This window comes from Vanessa cardui, chromosome W (genome assembly GCF_905220365.1).
Source record: "Vanessa cardui chromosome W, ilVanCard2.1, whole genome shotgun sequence".
Taxonomy (NCBI): Eukaryota; Metazoa; Arthropoda; class Insecta; order Lepidoptera; family Nymphalidae; genus Vanessa; species Vanessa cardui.
In genome coordinates, this window is record NC_061153.1 from 6,801,130 (window position 1) to 6,824,779 (window position 23,650).

Below are 23,650 nucleotides of genomic sequence, written 5' to 3' on the forward strand. Positions count from 1 at the left end.
TAATATGTAAAACGTTTTTCTTGTAAGTATTTTTATCCGATCAATTAATATTTCGATTATTGGATGTTAATTTGACTAAATTTGCAATAGCCAATCAGAAGCGTTCACCAATCACAAGCGACGACTCAATGATAGATGAGAACGACTGGATAACGACAGGCACTCGGGTTTAAGCGCTCAACGAGGACAAAACCATAAAGTGTTATAAATGTTAATATATATTAAAATAGTGAAAGTAATTGCAGAGTTTAATTGTCTGACCTAAGACCCCTTTAGGTCAGAAGCGGGATAACCAAGAAAATTTCACATTTTCTTGTCACGCCCTCATTATCGAAAAGTAAAAACGTAAGTAACGATTTTTAACATAAGTATTTTATTGATGTTTTTACCAACCTTTTTTTTATGATGTTTTTATCGCTTTTGTAATAAAAAGTAAAATTTTAATGACAATAGTTTATTTTTTTTTTAATTTGATGATTTGATTTATTGACGCTAATACAGAATAATTGAAATCTATAGCAGGATATTGTAGAAGAGTAATTATTATTTTATTGGAAATATTTTTTTTTGTGTTTTTTTGACATTTGCAATTTTATGATATACGATGAAGGTTAATGGTTTATTTCAAATAAAAACCAAAGGCATCAACAAATAAAAAAAAGTAAATAATAATAAATAAAAGGGATCGAAATAAAATTAGTTTTTCTGTCTTTCTATTTAACTATGTACTTATAAATAAAGTATGTTCTATAAGATATTAAGCTGGTATTTTAAAAGTTTCAGATAAATAAGATATGGGAGGCAGCGATGATGGCACCCTTGGTGATCGGCCTAAAAAGTACAAAACCCTAGGTGGAGGGTCAGAGGTAAGAAAGGAAACCCTAGGTGGAGGGTCTGGATTAAGGAAGGAAACCCTAGGTGGAGGGTTGGGCCTTGGCAAAGAAACCCTAGGTGGAGGGTTGGGCCTTGGAAAGGAAACCCTAGGTGGAGGGTTAAGGCTAAGGGATGAAACCCTAGGTGGAGGGTTGAGGGTAAGGAAAGAAACCCCAAGTGGAGGGTTCAGGTTAAGGTTTGGAAGTAATTCCAAACAAATGAATGAGATAAGTAATACGTCTGATGAAGATGGTCTTGGACAGGACTCCAGACAAGGTAGTTCACGCAAAAGACATCAGAACATAAATAAAAGGCAACGAACACGGTGTTCATATGCACGGCAGCTGCGTGATTCTACATCATCCGACACTGGAGAGGAGTCGATTTCTCCACGAGTCAAAAGGAACAGAAAACTACACAAAAGGCACGGATCAGTTGGCACAAGGTAGCGAAAACACGCTGCATCAGGGTCAGGAAGTGATCCGTTGCAACCAAAAAGAGCATGGACGTCTAAAAGTAGGGAGGAGGACAGGGATAATAAGTTAATGGACAAGTTTTTATCTATTTTAGAAAAGGTTAATAGTTCTGATAAACCAAAAATATCATTTAACGCAAGTGTGATACCGGAGTTCGATCCTTTATCGAAAGATCAAAGTGTTTTAACGTGGCTTACGAAAGTGGAAGAATGTGCCGAAATTTATGGATGGGAGGAAAAAGAAATCATACATTATTCTTTGCCGAAACTGAGTGGAGTTGCTAAGACATGGTATCAGGGCCTAACTTCGGTATTGCATACGTGGGCTGAATGGAAGAAGAAATTGTTAGAGTCTTTTCCATGTAAAGAGGATTATGCCGAGCTTTTAACCGAAATGTTAGCCAAAAAGGCAAAATATGGTGAGTCATTAGAACATTATTATTATGCAAAAATAAATCTATTAAACAGATGTAAGATAACAGGGAGACAAGCAGTAGATTGTCTGCTGTACGGCATAGAGGATCGAGCGGTAAAAATCGGGGCTCAGGCAGCTGAATTTCGAGAACCAGAACAGGTATTAAAATATTTTAAAACAATTAAAATAGGACAAAGCAGAGACACGCAAGAACCTTTACGGCGAGGAAGGTTTGGGACTAATCGCTTGGAATCATCAAAATCAAGTAACTTTATTAATCATTCAATTAGGTGTTTTAATTGCAACGAAGTTGGACATCCAAGTTTCAAATGCGAAAAGTCACTATCTCAGGTGAAATGCCATAACTGCAACGAATTAGGTCATCGCAGCTCAAAATGTGAACAGCCCCTTTCCAAATTTGGAAATTGTAACAGAATGGGTCATCTTACTTCCAACTGCTATAAGAATACGGGAAGATCTGCTGTCGAAGTCGGACAAAATTCAACATCGGGCAATGATTTAAAACAAAAACAGGTGTCCGAAGTGATGACTGAAGATACTGGAATAGATAAGTATGTCATGGACATAAAGATTAATGGACGTTCAATTTCCTGCCATGTAGATCTAGGGAGCCAATGTTCCCTTATCAGAGTAAGTTATGTAAAATCTCTAGGTCTTCAAATGATTTCACGGACTAATATGCCGACATTCAGAGGCATAGGAGCCAGTCTAGTAAGTCCCATTGGAGTAGTGATCGCCACTGTTGAGGTTCAAGGGTTAGCAGAAACAATCGATTTATACGTTGTGGAAGATTACGTTCTGATGCATCCTATTCTCTTAGGGCATTCATTTACGGAAAAACCCGACATACTGATAATTAAAACCCCAGATGCTATTAAATTTCAGAGAATGTGTCCAAATAAAATCAATTTAGTCTCCACCTACGACTGCGAAGTTCCCTGTAACAAAATGCAAGCAATAGAGGTTTCTACTGACTGCAAATTTGTCAGCTGTGAAGTGCTCGTTAGAGATACGTTACGTGGCCCAGAAGGTAAGGAGTATTATTTAATTCCCGGTCAGTACGAGATTAAGAACGGTCGTGGCGCAATTCTAATTTACAATGCTGCTTCGAAACCCTTAAGCATTGACAAAGGAACTCTTTTGACGCGGTCCCTGGAACAAAACCAAATATTAACAGGTAATGTCAAAAATTCATTTAGCGTTACCTTCAATGACGCTGTTATGAATACGTCAGTAAGTTTGAACCCAAAGTTAGACATAAAGCAACGGGAAGAATTAAAAGATTTGCTGGCAAGTTATAGTGATTGTTTTTCAAGTGGACTACATGACTTAGGATTTACGAATGTCACTGAAATGACTATAGAGCTAATTGATAGTGATCCAGTTGTATACCGCCCCTACCGTATGTCGTACGCCGAAAGACTCGTGGTGAGTAATATGATTCGCGAAATGCTGGATAGCAAAATAATTAGAGAGTCGTCGTCACCTTACGCGAGCCCAATCATCTTGGTACAAAAGAAAACAGGTGAAAAACGTCTATGTGTAGACTACAGGGCCCTTAACAGGAAAACTAAAAAGGATCATTATCCGATGCCTCTGGTGGAAGATCAACTTGATCTATTGGCAGGTAACAGTTTGTTTACATCTCTAGATCTAGCTTCAGGCTATTATCAGATCCCGATAACAGAAGAGTCACGACCTAAGACAGCCTTCGTGACACCAGACGGTCAGTATGAATTTAATCGCATGCCTTTTGGTCTTGTTAATGCCCCCTCAGTCTTCCAAAGGACAATAAACAAGATATTGATGGAAGCGAAAATTAAGTACGCCATTGTTTATATGGATGATGTCTTAATCCCATCGAAGGACTTTAACGAAGGATTACAAAGATTAAAAGAAGTACTACAGCTTCTGAAAGAAGGAGGATTAACTTTAAAGCTGAGTAAGTGTCATTTATTTTTAGATTCTTTAGATTTCTTGGGATTTGACGTCAGTGCGGAAGGCATACGACCTGGTAGTAAGAAAACTGAGGCGGTCTCTAAGTTCCCGCGTCCTACTAATCAACACGAGGTTCGCCAATTCCTTGGTTTGTCCGGTTTCTTCCGACGCTTCATCAAAGGGTATGCAATGATTACTGCTCCACTCACAGACTTGTTAAAGAAGAACGTTGGATGGTTTTGGAACAGCGAGCAGGAACAAGCATTTGAAAAGGTGAAGGAGTTGCTCACGAGTAGACCTATACTAGCACTATATGATCCAAAGGCAGAGGTAGAATTACATACTGACGCTTGCAAGGTCGGTTTGGCAGGTATATTATTACTCCAGCGAAACTCTAATGGGGTGCTACAACCGGTCTCATATTTTAGTCGTAAGACGACTGCCGACGAACGTAAGTTACATTCCTACGAATTGGAAACCCTCGCCGTTATCGCTTCTCTTAACCGATTCAGGGTATATCTGCTAGGAGTACCGTTTAAGATTCTAACAGACTGCAACGCACTTAGGTCCACGTTGATAAAAAGAGATCTGATACCCCGTATATCTCGCTGGTGGATTCAGCTACAGGAGTATGACTGCACAATAGAATATCGACCTGGTACTCGAATGACACATGCAGACGCACTTAGCAGGAACCCGGTAAGTAACAATATAATTCAGCACCATGTTTTAGATGTTTTACCGGTACAGGAAACCGACCAAGACTGGATATCGACGGTGCAATCCGCTGATGATGAGATAAGGAAAATCAAACAGATTCTCTCGGATACATCTGTTGATGAAGCTATCGACATACATAAAAACTATAAACTCAAAAATGATAAAGTTTATCGTATTGTAGGGGATGAGATGAAATGGCTCGTGCCTCGAGGTGTGAGATGGCAGATTTTAAAAATGAATCACGATGATCTTGGACACTGGGGATACGAAAAAACTTTGCAACGCATAAAGGAACATTATTGGTTCCCAAAGATGCGCAGGTTTGTTAAGAAATATGTAGTTTCATGTCTAGAGTGTGCACACCATAAAGCTCCCGGTGGGAAACGTGAAGGTGAGTTACATCCTATTGAAAAGATAAGCACGCCGTTTCATACCATCCATGCGGACCATCTGGGACCATTCATAAAAAGTAAAAAAGGTAACTGCTATTTATTGATAATTGTAGATGGGTTCACTAAATATGTGAGTATTAACGCAGTCAAAAATACAAAATCTTCAACATCAATACAAGTTTTAAAACGATATATAAGTTTTTTCGGTGTACCGACGCGTTTGATTACAGACAAGGGAACGAGCTTCACTAGCAGACTATTTCAGGACTTCATTGCATCATACGGCATTAAGCACATAAAAAACGCCGTGGCCACCCCTAGAGCCAATGGTCAGGTTGAAAGATTTAACAGGACTATTCTGGATGCACTGTCAACGTCCAACCATGGTGGAGACGAAAAGCTATGGGATGAGCACATTGCAGATATCCAAGTTGCTATGAACACTACCAAACATAAAACAACACAGAAAAGCCCTTCAGAGTTGTTATTTGGTTTCAACATTATCAGCAAGACCGAGGGTAAATTGAGTGAAGTCATTTACGATACAGTAAATAGAATTCCTGTTGAAGAATTAGTCGATCTAAGGCAAGAGGCTAGAGAGAAAATAAGAGAACAACAAGTAAAAGACGCTGCTAACTACAATAGACACAGGAAGTCAGCAACCCTATACAAGGAAGGGGATCTAGTAAGAGTAGAAAGACAAGTACCTAGCGACGGTAAATCACAGAAACTAGCTATAAAATTTCAAGGACCCTACCGAATAATTAAAATACTCAAAAATGACCGATTTTTAATCGAGGATACACCTATGACACGGAAACATGGTCGAAAATATCAAGCTATTGTCGCAATAGACAAGATACAACCTTGGATGAATTTTAATAGAAATTTTGAATCCGATTCTTCTGAAAACGACACCAACAGAGATGATCAAAATGAATAAATTTCAAGTTACATAACAAACAAATCAATTTGTAATTATATATGCAGAGTAATTAAATATTGTAATCATTATATTTATGTACGTAGATTAAATTTCATTGCATGTATTTAAATATAAAGTGTAAGAGATGAATCAATTACGTATTAACATATAATTCAATTAGATGTTAAGTCTACTATTTGTATTGATAACTTATTATGATGTATTAATGAAAGTAAAATAAAATAAATATTATCAAAGTATTGTTCATCATAACAAAGTTTTGTAATAAAGCGATGGGACTCGCTTAAAGTAGGATGGCCGAGCTGTAAGGTTTTGATAGATATACTTGTTAAAATAGTTATGTATTGTTATGTATTGCATTGTTGTCCAATCAGTTAATTGTAAAAATTGTTATGTATTTCTCATAATATGTAAAACGTTTTTCTTGTAAGTATTTTTATCCGATCAATTAATATTTCGATTATTGGATGTTAATTTGACTAAATTTGCAATAGCCAATCAGAAGCGTTCACCAATCACAAGCGACGACTCAATGATAGATGAGAACGACTGGATAACGACAGGCACTCGGGTTTAAGCGCTCAACGAGGACAAAACCATAAAGTGTTATAAGTGTTAATATATATTAAAATAGTGAAAGTAATTGCAGAGTTTAATTGACTGACCTAAGACCCCTTTACTATATAAACAAAAAGTATTTTTAATGCATATTGCATATACTATAATAGCGTTATGCATATTTTAAGTATTTTTAGATTTAATGTAAAAAAATATATTATATGTATATTGGAAATTAATTTTAAAAATAAGAATTGAAACTCGCAACGTCATCATAATCGAACTGAGTTGATCGATTTTATAAATATACAATGTAGACGAAACAACTACTTTTTTTTGGTTTGAAGTTATGCGGAGATATTATAATGTCATCATATTTAAAATAATTTGTTTAATTTTACTTTATAATAACTAAGTTTATAAAAAAGAGACACAAGAAGATTTTTTGCGATACTATTATTGGGCATTCTCCTTTGGTAAGATTATATCATGTCAAACGTTTTGTCTCTCCTAACATTATTTTTTGTACCGATTAAATTATTATTTAATTTGTACAAATAGATATACTTTAAATAACTCTATTACTAATATGAATATCAAATAAAGTAAAATCCAAAAGGTTATTTAAATAAAACTATTTATAACGGATGAATCGCGTATATTAATTATTTTTAAACATCCCGACGTTTCGAGCACTTTGCAGTGTTCGTGGTCACGGGCAGACCACTGCAAAGTGCTCGAAACGTCGGGATGTTTAAAAATAATTAATAGACGCGATTCATCCGTTATAAATAGTTTTATTTAAATGTGTAATCATCGCGAAAATTTAAGACAACATTATCAAAAGGTTATTGCTAGATCGTGTTAAATAATCTAGATTTTATGTTTACCTATTAATGAAACGAAACGCAGGCGCGAAGTGTTGCCACATAGAATTCACAACTAAACGTCAAGTATGACTTAAACATTTGCTCAAGTAAGTAATGGGTGTTGCTCGATTATAGAATATAATTTGGTAATTAAGAATTCTAATCTCAAGTAATGATTTCATTAAGAAATTACTTAGCATCAAGTAGTTACTTGTCTATAAATACGGGTGTCGTAAGTCAAAGTAAATTTACCCCAAACAGCGTTAGTTACTGTTGTTGGTTGTCTGATTGAAGGTTGAGTGTGCACTGAGCAAGTGTAACTACAGACTCAACGACTATAACATCTTCGTTCCCAAGATGGGCGGCGCATTGGCGATGTTAAGAATGGTTAATTCTTCTTAGAGCGTCAATGTTCTCAACAGCCTTATTAAGAGTGTTAATTTCACATCTCATTTTGTACACTGAACTTTCCCTAGAAGGTCATCAAGCCTTTCATCGGCATTCAAAATCGTAGTATCTAAATCAGCCTGGGCCAGGGTTTTTTAGCTAGTGTTTCGACCGCGTTGGCCCGCTGCACACTTGCCTCGTCAACGAGGAGAGAAACAGGTGAGTAGCATCAGTTACTGGGACGGGACCGTTGGGAGTTGTGACTCGGAGTAGGGCTTCTAGCTAACTATATATATAGTTGAAGAATTGGTACTGAAATACCCCGTATCCCTATTTCTTACCCAAATACCCCCTAAAGCCCCCGTTCTGTGCCCGACCGAACCGTTCTTTGTGCTCAATCTTATTGTATTGTAATTTGAACTTCACGATATCATTTTCATCGCTGAACTTTCCCTAGAAGGTCATGAAGCCTTTCATCGGCATTCAAAATCGTAGTATCGAAATTTGCCTGAGCCAGGGTTTTTTAGCCAGGTGGTTTGGCTAGTGTTTCGACGGCGTTGGGCCGCTGCACACTTGTCTCGCCCACGAGGAGAGAAACTAGTGAGTAGCATCAGTTACTGGGTCGAGACCGTTGGGAGTTGTGACTCAGAGTCGGGCTTCTAGCGAACTATATACATAGTTGAAGAATTGGTACTGAAATACGTTGTATCCCTTATTCTCACCCAAATACCCCGTTCTTCGCCCGCCCGAACCGTGCTTTGTACTTAATCTTATTGTATTGTAATCTGAATTTCACGATCTCAAACACAATCCGCTATGATGGCCCTCACCTAATATCAATCCACATCATTGATATTACCCGTTTTCCCCAAGTCTTGAACGGATACGTTTCTGATTTGTTTCAAAGTCAAAGTCAAAAGCTTTTATTCAAAATAGAAGTGTTTACACTTTCTTATTGATTGTCGATAATCTACCACCGGTTCGGAATATAATACCTCAGACCTGAGAAGAACCGGCGAAAGAAACTCAGCGGGATTTTTTTTTTATAATGTCAATTTATAATTTACAACAATAAACATATTCTTGTTATTTGAAACAGCCTGGAGGCAATCATCTCATTCCCAAGGTGTGCAGTCAACTAGAAAGTCATTAGTGCTGTAATATCCTTTAGCACACAAACGCTCTTTAACGATTCTTTTGAATTTTATAATTGAATATTGTTGAACGTTTTCTGGGATCCTGTTGTAAAAACGTATACATTACCCAAAATAAGAGTTACTAACCCTGTGTAATCGTGTACTAGGCGTAACAAGTTTATTCTTGTTCCTAGTATTAATGGAATGTACGTCACAATTTTTGGGAAAATCATTTATATTTTTTTGCGTACATACATAACATTATCAAAAACAAATTGAGAAGCGACAGTCATTATTTTAATTTCTTTAAATTTACATCTTAACGAATCTTTTGGGCCCAGGTTATAAATTGCACGAATAGCCCTCTTCTGCAGTACAAAAATAGTATTAATGTCAGCTGCATTACCCCAGAGTAGGATGCCATACGACATAATACTGTGGAAATAGCTAAAATACACAAGGCGAGCTGTATCCACATCAGTCAAAAATCTAATCTTTTTTACCGCATAGGCTGCAGAGCTGAGTCTATTTGCCAATTTACTTATATGGGGGCCCCATTGGAGCTTAGAGTCAATTGTCATACCAAGGAACTCTGTTGACTCTAATACATCTAATGCTTCCCCGTTTAAAAGTACATTCGTTTTGACACATCTTACATTGGGAGTAGTGAATTTAATACATTTTGTCTTTTTACTATTTAACATTAAATTATTGACACTAACTCAATGTACTATTTCCGAGAGAGTATTATTCACATGTGGTAGGTCATTTATATAAACAAGGAAGAGAAATGGACCAAGAATTGATACTTGACCCCCATAGTAACCTGAGCCCCGGGAGATCTCTTTCCATTTACATCAACCCTCTGAATCCGATTGCTCAGATACGAAATCAGAAGACTGAGTGTAGTGTCCCTGACTCCATAATGCTTCCTGACCAAGGTTTCGTGTTGCACACAATCAAAGGCCTTAGATAAATCACAAAAAATCCCCAAGGCATCCTGTGACTCCTCCCAGACCCTGTAGATATTTTTTATGAGCTCAACACCAGCGTCAGTTGTCGAGCGACCCCTTGTAAATCCAAATTGTTCCTTGTGTAGCAACTTGTTCTTGTTAAAATGTACTAGCATTTGATTTAGTAATAATTTTTCAAAGATCTTGCTAAGAGTTGGTAGTACAGAGATGGGTCTATAGTTATTGAGGTCTGATGTACCACCTGACTTAAATATTGGTATTACTTTACTATGTTTAATGAGGTCAGGAAACACGCCACTAAGAACACAATTATTGAATATGTTGAAAAGGTAGGGTGCGATTACATCAATTATTGAATTGACTACCTTAACAGAGATCCCCCGCAGATCGGCAGTTTTTTTAACATCTAGCGATCTGAAAGAACTTATGATGTCATTTACACCTATTGTATTTAATTTAAAACTTATATTACATTCTTTCACATTGTTTTTTAACCCTAGGTTTGCAGGGTGACATAAACTTACGTTGAATGTAAGGTGGAGACCCAGAGACTCCACAATGAAAGTTAAGAAAAAAAATACACATCATTATGAAATCAACTTTTTTTTTATTGGACAATATAACATGGTTTATAAACTTTTAATTATAAACATAACAATTAGGAACTTACGTTAACCTTAGTTTTAAACATTAATTTTACATTCAGCCTTGAAAATCACATAAAAATTTACATACTCAGTTTGTACCTCTTTAACTTAAAAAAATTAAAAACAAATCACATTTTTACTTATTAAACTTAGTAAACATAACAGTCTTCTTGACAAATAGTATATAAAAAGATAGAAAAAACATAACATGGTTCAGTCAGTTGTACGAACAGCACATTGCCTGCAAACTTTTTTTGAGCAAGACAAACATATTGGTTTGCCACATGCATTACAAATATAAGCAGTCTTTCTTTTAATTTTTTTTGGGCAGAGGCATCATTTGTTTCATCTACATCATTCGGAAGATCTTCTTGAATAATCTCTGATATTATAAAACGAGTATTTCTCGGTAATCGTGAGTTGTACATTCGCGTTTTCAAATTAGTTTCATTTCGGGATCTAGCTACGTTTTTCAAAAACTTAAGTCGTGTCAGTTTAACGCTTTCTTTTTGAGACTGATATATGACAAAAGCGTTAGTTCCACACATATCTAAAATCCGAAACATCACTGCCAGTGGCCAACGAACCGTCCGGCGGCTGCACGAATACACAGAACATTTCTGATCAACGGCGTCTACGCCACCTTTAGTGCGGTTGTATTCCATGATCACTTCTGGCTTATTAGTAGTACTATCAATAGTGTTATCATGATGTATGGACGAATATAAAATAACAGCTTTGTTTTTTTTAGGAACGTAGCTTACTAATGTACAGTCTTTGGTAAATCCAAAGAGACTAGAGCCAACCACTTTATCCTTTTGAGGTAAAAACGCCAAAGGTATTTCACGCTTATTCTTTTTTAATGTTCCGACAGTAGTAAGACCTCTATTTTTGAGGGCTTCAAGAAGTTCTAACGATGAATACCAATTGTCGGTGGTAATATTCCTATTGGATCCGTATATTGGCTTACATAGTCTGATAACAGCTTGAGTAGGAATTGACGCATTACGTTCTTCAGAATTCAGTGTATGTCCATCTGAATCTTTGCCAGTGTAAAGATAGGTGTTATATACACAAAATGTCTTTGAATCCACTAAGCACTGCATTTTCAAGCCATATTTTGCGGGTTTTGATGGCATGTACATTTTAAATTTACACCGACCTCGAAATGCTATAAGCCTTTCATCAATAGTCATGTTGGCGCCAAGATTGTAATTCTTTTGAGAATTTTCCACAAACAAATTTATCATTTCAGTGATTGCGCATGCTGGATCAGTTCGTTTACGTTCCTCTCTATCTGCAAAGTTATCAAATCGCAAAGCAACAAGTAGAACCAAAAACCGTCTCATGGCAATAGTTGCTCTAAAAATGTTTCTTCCCGATCCGTCATTAGCATAAAGTGAAAGAATACTTTCACGGTTAGATTTGAATACTGAAGTATATATCAAAATAGAGATAAAACCCTTCAATTCTATTACGTCAGTATCTCGTATCATTTACTTGTCTGCGTTTGTATTCTTGTTTCGAATATCCTCTAACTTTTTATTAGTCCAATGTAATATTATTTCCATCATGCGATCATCAAAAATCAGCCGAAATGCGTCTACAGGGTCCAGGACTTCTGAATTATTATTACGTCTAATACTTGGAAGTCGAAGTATATTATGCGAAGGTGTACGAACATTTCTAGTTGGTGGATTACTGGACCATTTGAATCTGTTTTTACCGTAATAATAATGCGAAATATCGCTCACAGCTGTTTCGTGGTCAACATCGGCGGCCACATCAGAGGTAGCATTTTCTTCAGAATCTGTGTTGTGATCCGATGGTATATATTCTCCGTCTTCATTGTCAGAAAGCACATCGTTTGGGACGTAAGATGAGAAATCCTCTTCTTTTTCTTCATCGTCTGCATCTTCTTCCCAGTTTTCTAGCCAGTCACTTATAACTGAGGCCGCATTTTCATCCACAATATTGACAGACCTTGTATTTCGGCTGGAAGATGCCATTTCGATAATCTAAAACAATAAATAAAGCCGTAGTATGTGAAAAAACATCATATAAGAAAATCACAATATAATACATAAAATGTATGGTGGAGTCCACTGGACTCCGAGAGTGGCAATTACTCACCTTAGCGTTATGCGCCCACACACGACCTCTCGTCCCCGCGTCGGCCGCGTCACTGACGGAAGCTACTCAAGCGCACAGCGCTGTATCCGCGTATAGTAAAAAAATATTAACTTAAACAATTTCGGACGGAGTCCCTGGGACGTACACTACAAATTAAGGGTTAATAATGATTCAGCTAGTAGTCGAAAAAGGAATGTCAGCAAAAAATTTTTCAAAAATAGTTGCAACATCCCGATTTGAGGAAAATAAATTATTACACCGGTCTACAGCATTTTTGCTCATGGGTTAAACGTAACTTATTTTTATTGATTTTATGTCTAGAAATAAGAATAAGAATAAAAAATAGTTCTGAATTTGCTTTTATGTGTCAAAAATGGGAAAATTAAAATGAATGAAAATACATTAAAAATTGACGTAGAGGTGATTTATTAAAAGATACCGAACGTCCATTAAAGATTTTTTTTTTTACAATAAAAGTTTCAAAACAGTGTTACATTGTTCAAAAATGAACAATTTTATTTTTCTTGTCATGTTCAGTAGAAGTTTCTCTTATTAAACCCCAAATATAGTCTCCCATCATGCTTTCAGTATACTGGCCTTGGTAACGTCTCTCAAATTCCATTATATCTTGATGGAAGCGTTCCCCTTGTTCTTCCGAATAAGCTCCCATATTATCTTTAAATTTATCCAAATGAGAATGTAACATATGAATTTTTAGAGACATTCTACATCCAATGATGGCAAAATTCGTAATCATGTCAGTGATCAGCTCTTCATAATTTACTCTACGGTTACCAAGAAAACCATGAACTACTGCCTTAAAACTGTTCCAGGTTTTTTTCTCTTCATTGCTAAGTAACTCTAGGAAAATAAGGCTGACGACATCGTATTCGCCATAATGAGTCTTTCTCCTCATGGTGTGATGTTCAGGCAGGGGTTCCTCAAGGTGGCGTCTTATCTCCTTTACTCTTTTCAATTTTTATTAATTCTATCACTTCAAGCATTTCTTCTCTCTACCATATGTATGCAGACGATATCCAGATTTATCGACATGCAACACTTCAAGATCTTCCTGTAGCGATTGATGCTATTAATGACGATCTTGTTTCAATCTCTGAGTGGAGCAAGCGATACGGACTTAACATCAATCCAAGTAAATCGCAGGCAATCATAATTGGTAGTCCAGGCATGACCTCTAGGGTAGATTTATTAAATTTACCATCTGTGGAATTCAGAGGTACTACAATAGCCTACTACTCTAACGTTAAAGATCTCGGTGTGTATTTAGACCAGACGTTATCATGGTCAGTACAAATAAAAGAGGTCAGTAGGAAAATATTCGCTGCGTTGAGCTCATTGCGGCGACTCCAATCTGTACTTCCAATTCCTACCAAAATTATGCTAGCAAACTCTCTCCTTTTATCAATTCTAGATTACGCAGATGCAAGCTATCCTGATCTCACCGAGGACCAACTGAATAAACTTGAGCGACTTCAAAATATTGCTATTCGATTCATATTTTGCCTACGAAAATATGACCATGTCTCCGAATATCGTTCAAAACTCAAGTGGCTTCCTATAGGAACTTACATATTCTTTCTCTTCTGTACTGTGCGCTATTTAACTATAGTTTTCCTACATATTTAAAAGATAAATTTGAATTTCTTGGTGATCCTTTGTTTTTAAGATCTAAGCGGTACCTAACGCTTAAAATGCCTGTACACAAAACTAAATTTCTTAACAAATCGTTTACTGTACAGGCCATAAGGTTATGGAATGCCCTTCCAGTAAACATTAAAAAGGCTCCATCAATTTCAGTTTTTAAAAGAGCCGTTAAAAACTATTACCTAAATAATAATTCAGACGACTTTAATTAATTATTTTATATAACATTTATTACGTAATTTTATGTATTTTTATATTATTTTATTATCTTAAGTATGTATTAGTGTATGATAGAGATATATATTATTTATACATAATATATATGTATATATTTATATATATATAAGAAGTATAAGTATTAGTGTGTAACTATTTGTATGTAAGTTTATGACTGCACCGCCTACGCCGTTGGTTTTGGATTCTCCCTTTGATTGGGTTGTCTGGAAGAGATGGCTAAAAAGCCATAAGTCCGCCCATTGTACAACAATTTCAATGTACTTCTTTTGTTTTGTTTTGTTTTTTTTTTTTTATTCTTTTTTTTGTATTTTATTAATTTTATGTTACTTTCTTTTTTGTTTCTGTTTGTGGTGTGCAATAAAGAATTATAAAAAAAAAAAAAATATATCACAATTCATAATTTTTTTTATTTGTGGACCTACAAAGATTCCAGCTTTGATTTTCGCTTCTGAAAGCTTTGGAAAAAAACTCTTCAAATATTTGAAAGCTTTGGACTCATGATTTAGAGCCTTTACAAATTGTTTAATAAGACCCAATTTAATATGTAATGGCGGCATTAATATAGTTCTAGGATCGACAATTGCTTCCCATTTAATATTGTATTTTCCTACTTCGTACGCAGTACGCACGGGCCCATGTTTTTGTCGGTAGTGAGCAGCATCATTTCTACTATCCCACAGACAAAGATAACAGGAGTGTTTAGTATATCCACCTTGCATTCCAGTCAAAAAACAGACCATCTTGAAGTCTCCAATAACTTCCCATTTGTATTCCATATATTTAATTGCAGTTAAAAGCATTTTAATACTGTCGTAATTTTCTTTATGATGTACGGAATGTGCCAATGGGATAGATGGAAATTTGTTCCCATTGTGTAGTAGAACAGCTTTTAGACTTTTTGTTGAACTGTCAATAAAAAGGCGCCATTCAGATGTATGACATGGAATACCAATTTCTTTGAATAAACCTTTCACGTCATGACAAAAACAGAGTCCATCGTCCTTACTGAAGAAACAAGAAAATTCTTCATGACGTTTTCTTTGATACGATATTCGAACATCAGATTTAATTAAATTCCATTGTTTCAACCGCGATGCTAGTAACTCTGCTTTACTTTTTGGTAGATTTAAGTCTCTTATTGAGTCGTTGAGATCTTCAGAGTTGATGAGGTGTGGTATTTTTGATTCAGATTCAAAAACGAATTCGGATTGTACGGATACAGATGAACTCCGAGATTGATGGCTGCCTTGAGAAAGTAGTTGATTTCTCAACAAAGGAGGAGCAGGTACAGGATTTTCTTTTGTATGTGGTATTGGTGCGGATGTCGATGGTAAATTAGGATAAAATGTTTTCTTTGAATTTTTACCTCTAAGTGGATTTACAACGCAAAAATAACAGTCGGTGTGATGATCACTGGATTCCCTCCAAATTCTCGGCACTGCAAACTTCATTGCTCTTTTCTCACCTCGGTACCAGCCTAAAATAAAACGTGATATAATATATATAATCTAATAAATGTTAGTACGAGTGTACAATAGTTAATAAAATTTAAAAAAAAGAGGAAATAAACTCACCGTCTAGATTGTATCTACAAGAGTTACATGACACATGTGGAGCCCATTTTTTGGCTTGATTTTTAACAGGTAGATTGAATAAGCTTTATATGCCTCGCAAATCTTTAAATTTGTATTTAAATCATACTTTTTTTCTCGTACTTTAATAAATAAACCGCAAATATAGCAAAACGAGTCAGCGTCTCGTTTACAACGTCTAGTAGCCATTTTGTACAGGTTAATACAGCGAAAAAAATATGAAACGCGTTATTAATCGGTAACAGCCAAACACATACTGTCGTACGCAACAAACAGCGCAAGAAATACAACTACACGCCCTCTAACCTCTCTTTCTACACCGACAGAGCGCAAAGACCGTTATTCATTCAGCGCGAAAATCAAAAATAGTTAAATTGCTCTAAAATCTTAAAAAGCAATTAGTTTCGATTTGTAATCACATTTTTGTTCATACAGTACTGGACAAAAAAAAGTACGCACTGCTTAGAATTTAATATTGGTGCTATTTTACAAATGAAAATAGTTAATAAGTACTTCCACAGCCATTTTAATGATAGTTTATAAATTCAGGATAAATTTTTCAGTGTAAAATCAACACAAATATTAGAAATTTATACAAAAAAAAATTAAATCTTTAGGATGCCAACTTTAAGCTGGACAAAAAAAAAGTACGCACACCGAGAAAAAAAGAAACTTAAATGTTCACATTCGCTATTAATATTTTGTGTGGCCACCTTTGGCATGGATAACAGCCTGACGCCGAGGCATACTTTCTACTAGGTTTTGAATTTGCTGTTCATCGATTTTTTCCCACGTCTCTTGCAAAGCAGCAAAAAGCTTGTCTTTGTTGGTTACTTCGCCTTTATTAACCTTACGGTCCAAAATCGACCACAGATTCTCTATGGGATTTAAATCTGGGGATTGTGCTGGCCAATCCAGAAGTTTAATCCGCGAAGAACGGAAAAAATCAGTTGATTTTCGAGCCGTGTGCTTAGGGTCGTTATCTTGTTGAAAGATAAATTCATCCTGCAAACCGACCTTCAGCAGGGATTCTTCCAGATTTTCATTTATCAATCCAATATAAACATCTGCGGTCATAGTACCATTGATTCGAACCAAATTTCCCACTCCAGACCACGCGAAACACCTCCACACTAACACACTTTCTCCTCCGTGTTTGACAGTCTTTTGAACGTTTCTTTCTAAAAGTTGTTCTCCCGGCTTAAACCAAACGCGTGATCGTTGTTTCTGACCAAATAAATCAAACTTGCTCTCATCACTCCAAATAACTTGTTTCCAAAACGCAATCGGCTTATCCACGTACTTTTTTGCGAACTCGAGGCGCTTGGTTTTATTAATTTTTCGAATTAACGGACGACGTTGTGCAAAATTATTTATTAAGCCTGCTCCTCGAAGTCTCCTGCGTATTGTTCGATCTGAAATGTTTAGTCCTGTATTTTCAAGAATTAATCGGCTAGTAACCGTTGGATTTATTTTTGCCTCTCTGATAACTTTCCGATCATCTGATGCAGTTGTTCTTCTTTTCCTACCGCGTTCAATTTTATCACTAACTATACCTAACTGTTTAAACTTCTCACATATTTTTCTTACAGCGCCTTCACTAATATTATATTTTCGACCAATTTCTCTTTTCGAAAGTCCTTTTTCCTGATCTTTAACTACGAGTTCCCGTACTTGTACCGAAATTTTTGGCATCTTGGATTTGTGGTTACCCTATTTAAAAATTATAAAACTGATAACTGGCCGAAAACTATCTTTATGTTTATGATTCTATTACACTCACAATTCTTTGCTTTGTTAGGAAAATATCGCGTTGTATTCACGTATGAGAATACGAATCCTCAGGTGCGTACTTTTTTTTGTCCAGCCTATAATAGAAACACTAAGCGCTGACAACGACTTGTTTCTCCAAACGAATATTTAACAAAAAAAAATCATCATAAAATTAAAGGCAAAACAATAAACTTTCGTCGGAACTGATCAAAGATTGATTTATTTATAATATTTAGAACGAGAATAGCATATCAATGAAAATTTGAACGATGCGTACTTTTTTTTGTCCGGTACTGTATATGTGCTTATATGATGATAATTGCATGAGTAAAACCCATGCGCAAAAAAAAAATATTTTTTGTTGACCGGTGTTATCAATAGATAAACTAATGTCGGAGATGTTATTTTTGACTCTTCCAGTTTCGCAATTAATATATTTCCATGTCATTTTAATTTTATCAGGAGCGTCAATATTTTTTTTTATACCATCGAAATAAATCTGTTGGCGACTGGCGGTGTCAATAAAATCAGCGGGGGGTAGGTCGTTTATTCTATAACTCCAAGTTTCGTTATTAGTTTGTTGTAAATTGATTTCTTCTCTTACCACGCAGGGTCTCGAGGACGATGTCGAAGGCATGGTAAAAGACATGTCTTCATCCCTCGAAGGATTGGTTTCTGTGACATAATCGGAAATATCTTGCAATGTTTCCATAACACAATTGTCTGGGTCATCATCAAGCACAAGATCTTCATCAAGCAGAGATTCAGCGTCACTGTTTTCAAGAATATAGGCAATATCTTTATCATTCAACTTAGACATTTTTCACTCCCAAAACTAGTTAGTTCAAAGTAGTTAGCTCAAAAAATGAACAAAACTTACAACTGTGAATCAGTTCAAAATTTCAAATGCGTTGCTCTAAGTGCAAGTGTTGCAAGTAGTAAATAATATTCATAGACAATCAGACCATAACCACCACAGACTGTTAATATTTGCAAAAAAATTAAACTCATACGTCTGTGACTCCGTACAGAGTCACACATTTTTCTAGCGACACGTCTATAGGTGGATTCCCACGACCCGCTAGGCGACAGGCCTCACCAGGCGCTGCCCCACCTGTGTAGGCCTGTCACGGCCTTTACTGAGCGTTCCCACGGCAGTTGTCGGCCTGTTGACTGACATTCCAATATGAGTAGTGATACGGAACGCTTGGCTGCGTGTGCAGCCGCTGTGGTTTTATTCAGTGGTGAATATTTGATAAGCCAAGCAAAAAGAAAGCAAAAGAAACGACGCTGGTGGGTGTCGTCATACAACAAGAGCCGATCAAGGTAGGACCATAACTAGATTAACCCGATTGTCGTGAAAATTATGAATACCCACTGACTTGCTTTTGCCCGCGGTTTTTCCCGTGTGGAATTCGGCTATATCGCGCTCCCTATATTGTTCCACAGGAACATATAATCGATTGATTTTTTTACATACATTATTTAAGACTATGATTATGATTGTTTTTAATTTACATTGTCTTTTAATATGAGCGTCTTTTTCTTTATAACAGATATAATGCAACTGATATGCTGACTGATTTTGCACGGGAACCTAGCGGAATATTTCAAAATTTATGTAGAATGTCACAAGATGATTTTACGTTCCTTCTAAATAAAGTTGGCCCTCATATTTCAAAGATTGATACAAACATGAGACAGTGCATTCCAATTCAAGAACGATTTGCTATTGCACTTAGATTTCTGGCAACTGGAGATAGTTACAAAAGCCTGTCGTATTTATTTAAGGTTTCAATACAAACCGTCTCAAGATGCGTTGACGACGTTTGCAAAGCTATAATACAAGAATTAAAGGAAGAAATAAAAGTAAGTTGTTACATTATTAATAATATTTATTTCAAGTAAAGATATTCATTTTGAGACTCATAAAAATGCTTTAGTGATGGTGTATCTGCAGCCTGATTGGTATTACACGATCGTTGTGAATTTGGAAAGGTTTGAGTGTTTGGTTTTTGTGAGAAAGTATGTGTACATGATTCCGAATGATTGGGGCTCTGGTTAGCCGACTGCGATGCAGATAATCGTTGAGGATGGAATTGAGTTGGAAAACTAGGGGAGTCTTGTGGACACTGGGCACTTGGCGAGTGTTGTGGATTGAGAAAGGTTTGAGTATGTGGTTCTTGTGAGGATGTTTGTGGCGATGATTGCGAATAATTTGGGCTTTGGTATGCTGGCGACTGCGATGCAGATGATCGTTGAGAATGAAATTGAGTTGGAAAACTTGGGGAATCTTGTGGAGACTTGGTACTTTGCGAGTGTTGTGGATTAGGAAAGGTTTGAGTGGGTAGTGCCTGTGAAGATGTATCTGGTGATGACCGCAAATAATTGGGGCTCTGGTTAGCCGGCGACTTCGATGCAGATGATCGTCGAGGATGGAATTGAGTTGGAAAACTTGGGGAATCTTGTGGCGACTGGGTACTTGGCGAGTGTTGTGGATTAAGAAAGGTTTGAGTGTGTGGTGCTTGTAAGGAAGTGTGTGGTGCTTGTAAGGAAGTGTGTGGTGCTTGTAGGGATGTTTGTGGTAATGACTGTGTGAGTAAATAATTCTGGCTCCGGTAAAATGATGATGGTGAATCCTGTGGGGAATGACAGGGGCTCTGGTTCAAGGGTCGTAGAGGCCTGTTGGTAGTAGCTCCAAAGTGATAATCTGGTTGGTGGAATTGTTCTCTTTCTCGTCGTTTCAGATTAAAAACTAGATTATCTATTTCTAGCATAGCTAATTCTCGTGTATACTCCTGTAGACCCAATTTTTCTGCTAATAAATCACAATACAAAGAAGATACATCTTTTTTTGGCATTTGGCTTAATTGTTTTAAATAATTGTAAGCTTCATCCATCCGATTTTGAGTCCAATTTAGTTTACTTTTTTCTTTGGAATTACCGTCGGAGTTTTGAACGCAGTATCGTGTTGTTCACTACTTTCAAAATTTTTGCTTGATTCATTACTGGTGTCCTTAACATCATCATCACTATCATCGGATACCTGCAAGAAATTGAGAGTAAAATATATTATTGTGGGCTTTCTTTCTGCACCCTATTTTTGTCTTAATTAACCAAAAAATATCTATTTTGTTACAGTTGCCACGTTCATCACATCAATGGTTGAAGATAGCAGAAGAATTTAACCGCAAGTGGAACTTTCCTCATTGTCTGGGGGCACTTGATGGAAATAGCATGTTGTTATACAAAGTCCTATTCACAGTGGTTCAGTGGTTCATAAACTATAAGGGAACATTCAGCATTTGGCATTTTTGACACTGATCATGGAGGTATTATTTAACCTGGCTCTTGGCGAAATGACCCAGAAGGTATGAGTTCTCTGATGGCACTCAGATCATTACCAAGAAGAGCAGCCGTTACTGCCAAGAGCGTCAGAGATAAATTTGCTGAATACTTTGTGAATGACGGCGCAATTCCGTGGCAGTATAACTATTAATGTGTTAGAATAGAATAGAATAGAAATGAAATAAAACCACTTTTTACCGGATAAAAAAGCCTACCTTTTATAGTATGATTTTCCCTAAGGTTACGATGGTTTCACACGCATCTTCATCTGAAGGAATGGTTCAATTAGGGTTAGACCACATCTAACATCGCGCAATCGTGTTTGTTCCGCCTGTGCTATCGCGTGCTGTCGCATGCGATCCCGCGCTGTCGCATTCCGCAGACAAAAAAGGCGATCGCACGCGTCAGCATGCTGCAGCATGAGGTTCGCATTGATAAACATTAGTAGGGATTTACAAAAATAAATTAACGTAGCGGCCGCCCGCGGCTTCGCCTGCTTGGTTTTCGGTTTGCAACAAATTCGTTGCCGCGACATAGCTCTTTCTTTGGCAACAAAACCACTCATAAACTTCTACCACCCCACCATTTTCCTGCCAAATTTCGAATCAGCCGTTTTTGTGTTAGCCCTCAAAAATAAATAGCTACTGTACCCCGTTTCTTCCTCATTCTCACAAACTGTTCGCTCCTATTGGTCACAGCAGTAAAAATATTTTTCAAATGCAACCCGTCAACAAACTCTTTAGGTTTATAGAGGCTTCGTATGCGTTAGAAGGGGGTTTTATTTCTAAAGATAAGGGATTACTCATATTGGCACACTTCCACACGCATATCTATAAATCATAATTTTAAATGTCTCTTACTTTAAAAATGTGAAAGTTTCATACAAACTTAGAATTCCTGTTTTTTCGTCTTAGGGCAAGGTTTCGTAAAACTTATTAATTCTGATTAATTCAGATGTCTACAACCTGTAAGGGATTCTTATTAATATTATAAATGCGAAAGTGAATTTCTTATTATGTATCATGATCATGAAGACAACTTAAAGTAAAAGTACTGTTTTTCCTAGTACACTATATCCGCCCAAACAATGAGCAATTATTGCGTTTTGTTCACCTAATTTTTTTCGTTACTATCCGTGTGCCGTTCTTGCCTTTTATTTTGTGGTAATCAGAGAATTTTTATTGACTTTATTTAATGCTAGATTGAGTGGTAGGTGCTATCAGTTATTATTCAGTGCTGGCTATTCTGGCTGGCTGGAAAATAGTGCCAAATTTAGCACTGAAAGTGCTAAGTTAGCAACACTGGAGCTGACGAGCGGCCGCGTGCGCCATTGTACGATCGGGTGAGACAGCATGCGATAGCAGGCAAGGGATCGGCGGTGAAAGGATGCGTTTGCATGCTATCGCGCGCTTCAGCGTTCCGGAATGCCGATCGCGGCTCGAGCATTCCGCCGCACGCTATCGCATTATGCTTTCTGTCTCGGTCTAGCAAATGGCAGTTCTAAGCGACAGAAAGAGAAGAGGCGACGGAAAAATGCGATTCCGTGCTGCCAGCATTTTGTCCGCGATGCTGATCGCGTCGAGGATGCCGTCGCGTGTTATCGCATTATGCTTTCTGTCTCGGTCTAGCAAATGGCAGTTCTAAACGACAGAAAGAGAAAGGGCGACGGAAAACGCGATTGCAAGTTGCTTGATATGGGCCAACCCTTAAACAGTCATGATTTGCTACTACCATCGAACATTTTACAAAAACAAGGAGTTTAGTTTTTCAATTTTTTTTTAACAAAAAAGCATTCAGGTATACTAAATTATATGATTTTTTATAATGTTGTTATTATGAATAAACGAAAAAAACATACTTATTATAAAAGTAACGCGTCTTTATCCGATGTAAAGTAGTTTTATTTCATGTGTTTATTTTTACATTTCATTTCCATGAGTTCAACTTATTAGTAATTTATTTAATGTACCTATATACGTACCTACTACGTAAAAGGGTTGTACGCAATATTATGGTATAAATAAAAATCAATACAAATAATAAGACCTTAGAACAAGAAAGAAGGCCCTTACATACAAATAAAAGTTACTCACCATTATCGTTGTTTTGGTTTTTCTGGGTTTATACACGTCATCCAAAAACTTGGCTATTGTGTCGTAGAATGGCCACTCTGGTTTATAAATATTATCCGTGCCACTACCTGTTTTCATAGATTCTTTAATTTTTGTTTTCACTTTTCTATAGGTAGACATTAAATTTTCTTTTTTCTTTTTTAACTCCGTGATAGGGATAGCTCCATCTGATAAATTAGCTTTTATGCGTGACCACGCATCATGGACATCATTTTTATTTTTATGTTGAGGCGACGAACTATTCCAAAGCGCCGGTTCATTTTCATAAAGAGTTAAAAACTCAAATATCAGCTCGTTTGTCTATTCCATCATGTGCGTGTACTCTCAGGCACGGCCGCAGGTGAAATGAACGATTACAACCGACGCACACGCTCCCGTACAGGCCGCGACCTTAGATTATATACATGTCTAGATGGAGC

At 36.7% G+C, this 23,650-nt stretch overlaps 1 long non-coding RNA gene across 1 annotated transcript; it reads left to right on the forward strand.

Moving 5' to 3' along the window:
* The first annotated feature begins 14,776 nt into the window (after positions 1 to 14,776).
* On the forward strand, positions 14,777 to 21,932 carry LOC124542667. Its single transcript, XR_006967337.1, has 3 exons — positions 14,777 to 19,077; positions 19,308 to 19,620; positions 20,893 to 21,932. It is a non-coding gene; the product is annotated as an uncharacterized LOC124542667 (long non-coding RNA).
* The last annotated feature ends 1,718 nt before the right edge of the window (positions 21,933 to 23,650 follow it).